We start from the raw sequence: 9487 nt of genomic DNA, 5'->3' as shown, positions 1-9487 counted from the left end.
GAGGCGGTCTTATCAGGGACTTGCTGACAGGCCTTGTGCACTGTGTGGGAGGAGGGGACACTGGTGTCAGCAATGTCCCCTCAAGCGTGAGTTCGACAAGTTCTGGAAGGAGAAAGGGGTGGCAGAAAAGGGGGTGATGGAGGGAAACCCCCACTGAAAGAGCTATCAAAAATCTGAAGGATGAGCGCAGGACCACCCAGCGCGAAGACACAAATCAGGTGGTCCGAGCCAAGGGGGGAGGGAAAGGGAAAGGGAATGCTGCCAGGAGAAGATCTAACACCTCCTCTCCCATGACTTCTTCCTCTGCAGCAGAGACTCAGGATTCTCCTCAGAATCCTCCACCTAGTGAGACTTTTCTGGACGTGATGCTGGATCCTCCTTTGGAAGATCGCCCACATGATGTGACACCCCATCTTATTTTGCCTCCTCCAGAAGCGTCTTTGACGATGACCTGCATGACTGAACCATTTCGCCTGAGCTTAGTTGAGCCACTGCTCCTGAGGGATCGCGATTGGCGCACAGCAGTCGTCACAAAGGACAGAGTTACCTGGCACTCCATCAAAGGCAAATATGTCGTTGTTGGGGATTGTAAATTCACCCCACAAGAAATTGAAATTGCTCCAGGGAAATTGACATTGAACCCTGAGAGATTTGTCCTATGGCTGCACTGTATCAACCCACCGGTTTTCCTCCCCAAAGGGCAAATTATTGCCCAAGTGATCCCTGTCCCAGATTCGTATGAGGCAGAGGGAACTGGGGGTGCCCTGAGTGCAAACACGATCAGGGTCACTGGGGAAGACAAGCCCAAAGAAACCTGCAAAATGACAGTGGGTGGGGAGACCAAAGTCATTGAGGGTCTCCTGGACACGGGGGCAGATGTGACAATCATACCCGAAAGTTTATGGCCGTCACATTGGGCTTTGCAAAACATAGCTGGACTTGTCAAAGGTGTAGGGGGTCTACAATTGGCATGTGAATTGAAGAGCGTGGTGCAAACTGAAGGGCCGAAAGGACAATTGGTGACTCTTTGTCCTTTTGTTTTAGATTACGAGGCACCCCTGGGGGGAAGAGACCTGATGGCCCAGTGGGACCCCAGTGGAGGGATCACAATTGACATACCAGACCCTCCCAAAAAATTTTGGGCAACAGCCACTGAGGAACACCCCATCCAGAAACTGAACTGGCGTACTGATAGACCAGTGTGGTGGAACAGTGGTTGCTTTCAAAACAAAAATTGAAGGCGCTCAACGAGCTCGTTAAGGAGCAGTTCCAAAAGGGCAACATCGAGGAGACCACTTCCCTGTGGAACTCCCCGGTGGTTATCATCCAAAAATCTGATAAGACCAGGTGGCAACTCCTCCACCTCCTCAGAAAAATTAATGCAGTAATTGCAGATATGGGGTCTCTTCAGCCAGGGATGCCTTCCCCAACCATGCTACCAAAAGATTGGAATTTGGCCGTCATTGACATCAAAGACTGTTTCTTCCAAATTCCCCTACACTCCAATGATGCCCCACGCTTTGCATGAAGAACAGCCCTGTGATCTGCCAGTGATACATCTCCTCCTTGCTGTCCCCAGTCCGTGGAGCCGCACACCAGGCCATCATCCATCATTACATGAATGATGTACTCGTGTGTGCCCCGAACGATGACCTGTTGGCCCACACTCTTGACCTTACAGTGACTGCATGGGTTGCTGCAGCGTTCAAGCTGCAAGAGTTGAAAATTCAAAAGATGCTGCCTTGGAAGTATCTAGGGCTGGAAATCGGCAAGCGGACAATTGTTCCACAAAAATTGGCTATTAAAACCAAAATTGAGACTCTTGCAGATGTCCACGAACTGTGTGGGGCTTTAAATTGGGTGAGGCCTTGGCTGGGTCTAACTACCAAAGACCTGGCTCCCCTTTTCAATTTATTGAAAGGGGGAGAGGGGCTGAGTTCCCCTAGGTCACCTCCTCGGAGGCACAGAAGGCCTTAGAGAAGGCTCAGACTGTGATGTCCACAAGGCAGGCGAGTCGGTGTGACCCTGACTTGCCCTTCAAGTTTATCATCCTAGAAAATCTGCCACACCTTTATGGGGTAATCTGCCAGTAGGACAAGGGAGTTGTCACCATCCCCAGGAAGGACCGAGGCGAGAGAGATCCTCTCTTAATCATAGAGTGGGTCTTTCTTAGCCATCAAAGGTCCAAGAGAATGATGTGGCCACAAGAGTTGATGGCAGATCTAATCCAGAAGGGCGGAGTCCAGATTAGAGAACTGACCGGATGCGATTTTGAGTGCATCCACGTGCCAATCAGACTCAATTTGGGCCAAATTACTAAGGCAATGTGGGAACCCCTGCTTCAGGAGAATGAAGCGTTGCAGTTCACTCTAGATAGCTACTCAGGTCAAATTTCGATTCATCGGCCTGCCCACAAAATTTTCAATTCGGATGCTCAATTTAAATTGGCATTGGAGAGTGTTCAGAGCAAAAGGCCTCTTGATGCCTTGACCATTTTTAGAGACGCGTCTGGAGGATCTCACAAGTCAGTAATTACTTGGAAAGACCCTCAAACTCAGCAGTGGGAGTCAGATGGTGCTGAGGCCCCAGGTTTCTGTGTGAGGAAAAGGCAGTAAGTCAATGCCAGTGGTCACCTCAAATGAGTCTGGACTGGTGTTGCACATAGGAATATTGTAGATTTTTGAGGGCTTGGGTGAGGTGATTATAAAGGGTATAAAAGCTGATAAAGCGTGTAAAATGGAATCTCTGCACATCCAGGATGATGGGACAGCTGCCTGCCTGTCACCTGAATGAATCTGCAGAAGGTCCACACTGAAGCTCCTTGGTCACTTGTAGTCTTAAACCTGGACAGGTAGTTTGTGGTTTAAGAAAACCTACATAAGGTCATTTCCCAAGATGTGTGCTCCTGCAGAAGTTACACTTCAGATAAAGGGCAGAAACTGAAGGAGCTGCAAGGAGGGAAAATGCACACAATATAAAGAAATTACAGTTATGCATATTCCTGTCATTTTTTGTCTTGCCCAGAGCAGTATGTATCTGAAACATAAAGCTCCAAGAACACCTGATGGTAGATGTAGCATTAGCTCATGCCAACTGAATGTGATGTTTAGGGAAAATCACAATGGACTGGTAACCAGTGGCTTCATTCACATTAGTGTAGTAACAGCCTTAGGGTATATCTTTTCTGGGCAAGCCAGGGCTTTTTGATGACTCTGGAAATCCCTAAGCTGTGATTTTTATCATTTTCCTCTAGGGCACAAGCTGCTTTTCCTGCTTTGCATTCACTGTTCACAGCATGATGAAGCAGAGAACATCGTGGCTGTGTGATGGATGAATCTGCCCTTTACTGTTGGAGGAGCTCTAGTGGAGCATGGTGTGGGTGCTGGGGGGAGCACTCTGTGCTGGTACCCCTCTGAAGTAGTTTTCTCCACTGCTCTCTCCTTGTTGGCATGCAGTCACTTCACACAAGTTTCCTGGTCACTTCCAGCTCCCCGTTGCCAGCCATCTCTCCCTTTTTTCAGGCAGGCTGTGCTCTCCCAAGAGCAGTGGAGCAGTTTCACTACCTGAAACTGGGGTTTCAGGTTGTGAAAGCCAGACCATGGGGTGCCCAGAAACCCATCTCAGCTCCTGTGCTTGGTGGAGGTGGTGAACAAGAGGGTGTTGGAAGCACCTGCTGGACCCGTGTTGGTGCACTGCAGGTACCAGGCTGGGGGTGTTTGGGTGCTGGGGCACAGCCAGCAGGGGCAGCTCTGATTCACTGTTTTCTGTGTCCTCAGTGCAGGGATCGGGCGCACAGGTACCTTCATCGCCCTGGACTTCCTCTTGAAGATGGGGAAGGCTGAGGGGAAAGTAGATGTGTTTCGCTGTGTGCAGCAGCTGCGGGAGCAGCGGGTCAGCATGGTGCAGACCAAGGTGAGGAGAGGTATTTGCTCCCTCCACACTTCTGGCTGCAGATCTAATTCCCACCTGTGGGAGTCGACACAGACAGGTGGCAAGAGCAACCACAAAACCATGGCTGAAATGCCACGAGTAAATTTATTTCATTACCTCACTAGCTGGAGGATCCCAAAGCTAGCTGGAGGATCCCAGGAGGTAACACGTAAGTGGGAACACCAGCACCATCAGGCTCAGTCCATCCTGGGGGACAGTGGGGCTGCTCTTTTCACCCATTTAACAAAGGCCTGTGCACATGTAGTTTACCAGCTGGGCTGTGATCTCCTCTGTGTTTTTATGATATCTGGTCTTTAATCTCTCCCAAAACAGGGATCTCAGCCATGTCCATAACAATGGTCTCCAGGTCTCTGTAAACACCTACATTCTCTCCACACAGATTCTACTCCCCAAAGCAGACAGAAGATAAACAGCACTAGGCTGTTTATACACAATATATAGGATTTCTCACACTGTCATTTTCCAGACCATGGTATTCCCAACTGTAAGGCCACTTAAGAGAATCCACCATGCTCCTTCTGAACAAAAAGCCATTATTCTGCTTTTAACCCCTTCCTATCAACACCACCCTTCCCAGGGATGTGGCATGCAAAGCCACATTAGCCATGCTGTTCATGATCTAGCCACAGGGACTAGGGCTACCAGGTGATAGAGAGTGAAGGATCTTTTTTCAATGCTGTGTCCAAATCCAGCTGGAAACTGCACTTCCCTGAGACTCTCTAAAGCATCAGCATTTGTATGAATCGATCATCCTGATACAGAAGGGCTGTCTTGTAGGCAAGTAAAATGAATGAGAGTCCACCTGTCCATCAGGCTTTCAGGATGTCTGCCCTCTTGGCATCTCCTGGGCAGCAGTGTCCTGGCCTAGGGGCTGTGTCCCTGTGATCTGCTTAGTGCTGGGTTCCTTTGGAGAAAACTAGCTGAGGCTGGACCAACCAGCTGCTTGTACAAGGTCTAACTAGTCCATAGGTTTTTCAGGCTGCCTACCCCAGAGCAGGGGTCTGGTCTGAGAGGGAGCATTAAACCTCAGGAAGATGTTTTTATCTGGGTTGCTGGAGTTGCTGGCTGTGTCCCAAAGCAGGGCTGTCTGCAGGGATAAGTGTCTGGCCTCAGGGATCCCCAGCAGCAAGGTAAAGGATGAACACAGCTCACTTCTGGCACAGTTTGATGACAGGTGGTGATCTGGGGTTCCAAAGTTCCTCCTGGACTGGCTCCAGACCATGCAGCTGACCCGTGTCCCCATGCAGGAGCAGTACAGCTTCCTGTATGAGGCACTTGCTCTGCAGCAACAACTCTGAAGGCTTGCTCTGCAGCAACACCGGGGTCCCAGTGGAGAGCATCGCCACCCTTGTCCACTCCCTTCGAGAAGATGAGACCTCAGGCCACAGCCATGTCCTAGAGGAGGAGTTCAAGGTACCACCAGGGGATGGTGCACTGGTGCTGTGAGGGCTCATCTGTGATGCCAACCTCTTGCCAGGGAAACCTTGATAAAAAAAAGGGAGGACTGGACAGAGCAACGCAGGTCCGATCAATGTGATTAAAACTGCGCAACTCCTTTATTTCGAGAGAAATGGCATCTTTTATACACTTCTATATAGTTTACAGTTCAGATAGCTCAGTCATTGGCATACAGCGAGAGAAAGAATGCAAACAGACATTATTTTAGTTACAATTAAGGTGGCCCAACACGTGTTTATTAACTACTTCACCCAGTGACCTTCAAACCTTAATACTTTTCCCAAACACCTTAAGAACTCTTTTTAACTGCGCCACAACCCTAAAAGAATTTTATCTGCGTCATGGCTCCAAGGCCCTGACAAGGCCTCAAACCAGGCCTTGACCAGGCCTCAGGTCAGGGTAGTTCAACATTCTGGCATAAATCATGACCTCCTACCCTGAGGAGATTAGCAACACCAACCCCCTGCCTACTCCCCTTCCCAGCAGTGGGATGGAAATGGGGGATCATTTCTCTGGAGTGGCTCAAGAAGGTGAGGTGCTGACAGGCAGGACTGACTTGGGTGAATCATCTCTACAGGCCCTGCAGAGATATTCTGAGTTGTTCCAGCTCCTGCCATGCAGGGAAGCAGAGAAACCCAGAAACCAACCCAAGAACTGCAGGCCAGGGATCCTGCCAGGTAACACTGACAGGGCTGGACAGTCTCCTATTCTAAAATCCAGTGGCTGATAGCAGCAGGGGAAATTATGCTTTCCTGCTGCTTCCCTCCCCAGCGCATGACACTGACAGGTTCTGCTCAAGGGTCCAGTCTCAAGGGTTCTGCTTCTCCTCGGTCATGGGAAGGTGAATATGAAGGAGAGGTAGCAGGCTGGGACCCATAGCCTGAGACAACCTGGCCATGAGTTTCAGTGGCTGTGGGTCACTCACAAGGATTCTAAACTTAGACTCAAACATTGAGCCTCCCAGTCCACTAGGAACCCCAAGAGCCACATCTTTACCTCTCAGCAGCTCAAAAGGAGAAGGGAAGACTCTGCTTGTGACTCCAGCCTTCCCTGCAAGAACACCACTCTGGAGTTTGTTGCATCCAGGTGGACAAATGATCTGCATATATGCAGTACATCAAAACTGCTGAAAAAAAATCCACAACTGAAGCATCATAAACCCCTGTTCTGGCTGGGAGCAGCACAGAACAGCCAGCACCTGTACATGAGCTGCTTTCATTAACCTCTCACAGGGGGCAGTGGTCAGGGCTGTTCACAAGTTCATGGAGCCAGGCTACTCTCCCTGCATGTGCTGGCTGGCTCAAATGAGGAAAGGGACCATGTGCTGGAAAACAGCCTCCCCAGAGTGCTGAGTCAGCTCTGGGGCAGGAAAGGGGATTTCCAGTTGCCTGCATTTTGGGCACAGACACTGAGCAACTCTTTGGGTGCTTGCTGTTGGGGTAGCCTTGGATGCAGGGGAGGCACAGAGGGGTGGTTAAGGTGTCAGAGGCTGGATTTGGGATTACTGCTATGGAACTTGCAGCTGCTGAGGTCTTCTTTGGGGTCATCTGGCTAAAGTCAAGCAGATCCCACTTGGTGGCTGTTAGATAGCCTGTGCTAACAAGGAACTGGCCAGGGGGCACAAAGCCCATGAACCCTGCAAGGCTGGAAGCACACAGCAATGTCAATGGGACATTGGGACAGTATGGGACACTACCGGAGCTGTGACTAGGTGGCCCTGCTTGGTGGCCTGGTCCTGGAGGGTCAGCTCTAGGATCCTGATGGGGACATGGGCCTATGAGCTCTGTCAGGGTCGTGCTAAGCAGGAAGAAGAGACACTGGGTGTCCCTAGATACTCATCGTGGAGGCTCCTGCTCTCTGGGGACACTGCTGGTCCTGGGCTCCTCATCTGTCTTGAGGGGCAGAGCCAGGCCAGGAGCAGCTCTGGACCACCACCAAGATGCAGTCACTCCTGCCTGCCTCATGACACCTGAGCAGCAGCACTGTCCTCCTCTCCTGCTCCTCTCAGGTATCTCTGAGCTGCTGCTCAGCCAAGTTGCTCCTGGCTTCTTTCAGATCTCAAAGCAGGTTTTAGCAAAGAAGTGCTGGGCTCCGTGGGTGAACCCTGTGAGCAGAGATTCATCCTGTGGGAAGCAAAAAGGAGCCCAGTTTCATGGTACAGGAATCTGCTCTGCATGGTACAGATGCTGGGAAGGGATTGACCCACATAAGTGAGACCCAGTGCTGGCAGGAGTAAAGTTGTGGGGTGACTGCAAGACTGGAGCAGATTTAGGATGCAGTGGGAGTCCAGTAGTGCATGACAACATGAGAGATATGTGCCAGCTGAGGGGCAGGACCTGCTGCTGTCAAGTGCTGGCACTTGAGGGTCCTGGCAGGTCCCCTTGGACCTTCTCTGCCCAAGTCATCAGGACCTGGCTCATCCTCAGGTCAAAGGTGCTGACCATGGATCCTGGGTGTCAGTGCTGAAGGAACTCTGGAATGCATGTGTCCAATGGAAAGGCCTGATACATACTGGAAGAGAGAATGGAATGCCTTTTCTTCCTACGCCCCTCCTGGCAGCCAGATCCCACACTCAGATTGTGAGTGTGCAGCAGCAGGCAGTGACACACATAGTTCATAGAATCAAAGAATGGTTTAGGTTGGAAGGAACATTAAAGATCACCGAGTTCCACCCCTGCTACTTGGGCAGGGATGCCACTCACCAGACTAAGTTGCTCAAAGGCCCATCCAGTCCAGCCCCATCCTTGAGCATTTGAAACACTGCAGGTTTCCATTTAGCAGCCGTGCCATGATTGGCAGGGCCTGCCAGGCTAGGAATGGGCTTGCTGGTGACTCTGGCATATTTGTGGCCACTAGTTTGGGGTCATAAAACTAAGTACAAGCTCATATTAACCCCTGAGAGCTGTGTGTGAGCTCAAACATCCAGATGAACATCCAGCTTTCAGACCAGCCCAGCTGCAGCCTAGCCCGGGGACAGGCCAGCTCCCTGCACTGCCTCTGTGCCTCTGTCCCAGCCCAGAGTCACAGGAGCCATTTCCCAGGTGCCTGGTCAGTGAGACTCTACTTGTCTGGACCTTCCAGGCCAGGAGGGCTGAGGCTGGGCTGACACTGGGGCACAGCCTGGTTCCCTTCCAGCTGGAGGAAGGACAGTGCTGCTCTTGTGGCACCATCCTAGGCACAGAAATTGGCTCCTGCTGTACTGACTTCCTCCCCAGGCCCTTCACTGACTCTCTCTCTGCTTTGGTGCCTCCAGCTGGACACTGAAACCCACAAGGCCTCCTCTGAGAGAACTTCATGGCAGCATGGCCCATGAGGGGTTTTCACAGCCCAGGGCCCTTTCCCCTGGCTGTCATGCTCATGGGGCAAGGGTCACTCTGGCACCAGCAGCTGTGTGTGTTCCATGTCAGGGGAGGGCTGGCAAGCCAGATGCCATTCCTGGAGAGCATCATGCTGGGGAGGGGCAGGTGTGGGTGCAAGCACTGACTTCCAGCTGCAGGCAGAAGACCTTCCAGACACTGGTTTCTTCTCTGTAGTGATCAGTGACAGGACCAAATGGAATGGCCTGAAGTTGTATCAGGAGAGGCTTAGATTGGATATTAGGAAAAGGTTCTTCACCCAGAAGGTGGTTGGGCACTGGAACAGGCTCCCCAGAGAAGTGAACACACCACCAAACCTGACAGAGCTCAAGAAGTTTGGACAATGCTCTCAGGCACATGGTGTGACTCTTGGGGAAGTCCTGTGCACAGCAAAATTTGGACTCGATAATCCATGTAAGTCCTTTCCAACTCAGCTCATTCTGTGATTCTGTGATTCTCCAAGGTACGGCCACAGCGGCCCTGCTTCAGAGGAGGGATGCAGATCTCTATGCACCATGGATACACCTTTGGGAACAGAAATCCCAAATAAAAGAAAAGGGCAGGGTATAGTGCTACTGCTGTTGGTCTTCAAGCATTCTTATAAATGGTTTGCAATACCAGGCAGAAGCAAGCAAGGTGTCAAGTGTGTGGCTTTCCACATGCACCACGAGACTGGAGGAAGATGAGGAACTGAGCTCTGTGCAGGAAATATGGGCCAAGCA

The 9487-nt window shown here is 51.0% G+C and overlaps 1 pseudogene across 1 annotated transcript; it reads left to right on the top strand.

Moving 5' to 3' along the window:
* The first annotated feature begins 446 nt into the window (after positions 1–446).
* Positions 447–8673, top strand: LOC310922532 (receptor-type tyrosine-protein phosphatase mu-like; annotated as a pseudogene). The gene is made up of 8 exons: positions 447–588; positions 1045–1185; positions 1580–1860; positions 3522–3698; positions 3777–3912; positions 5199–5364; positions 5987–6086; positions 8663–8673. The product of its transcript is annotated as a receptor-type tyrosine-protein phosphatase mu-like (transcript).
* Positions 8674–9487: the final 814 nt, after the last annotated feature.

The sequence above is a fragment of the Zosterops lateralis genome (genome assembly GCF_965231275.1).
Source record: "Zosterops lateralis genome assembly, chromosome: Z".
NCBI classification, from domain to species: Eukaryota; Metazoa; Chordata; class Aves; order Passeriformes; family Zosteropidae; genus Zosterops; species Zosterops lateralis.
Note: the sequence above shows the minus strand (reverse complement) of the source record. Positions and strands in the feature narration are given on the sequence as shown.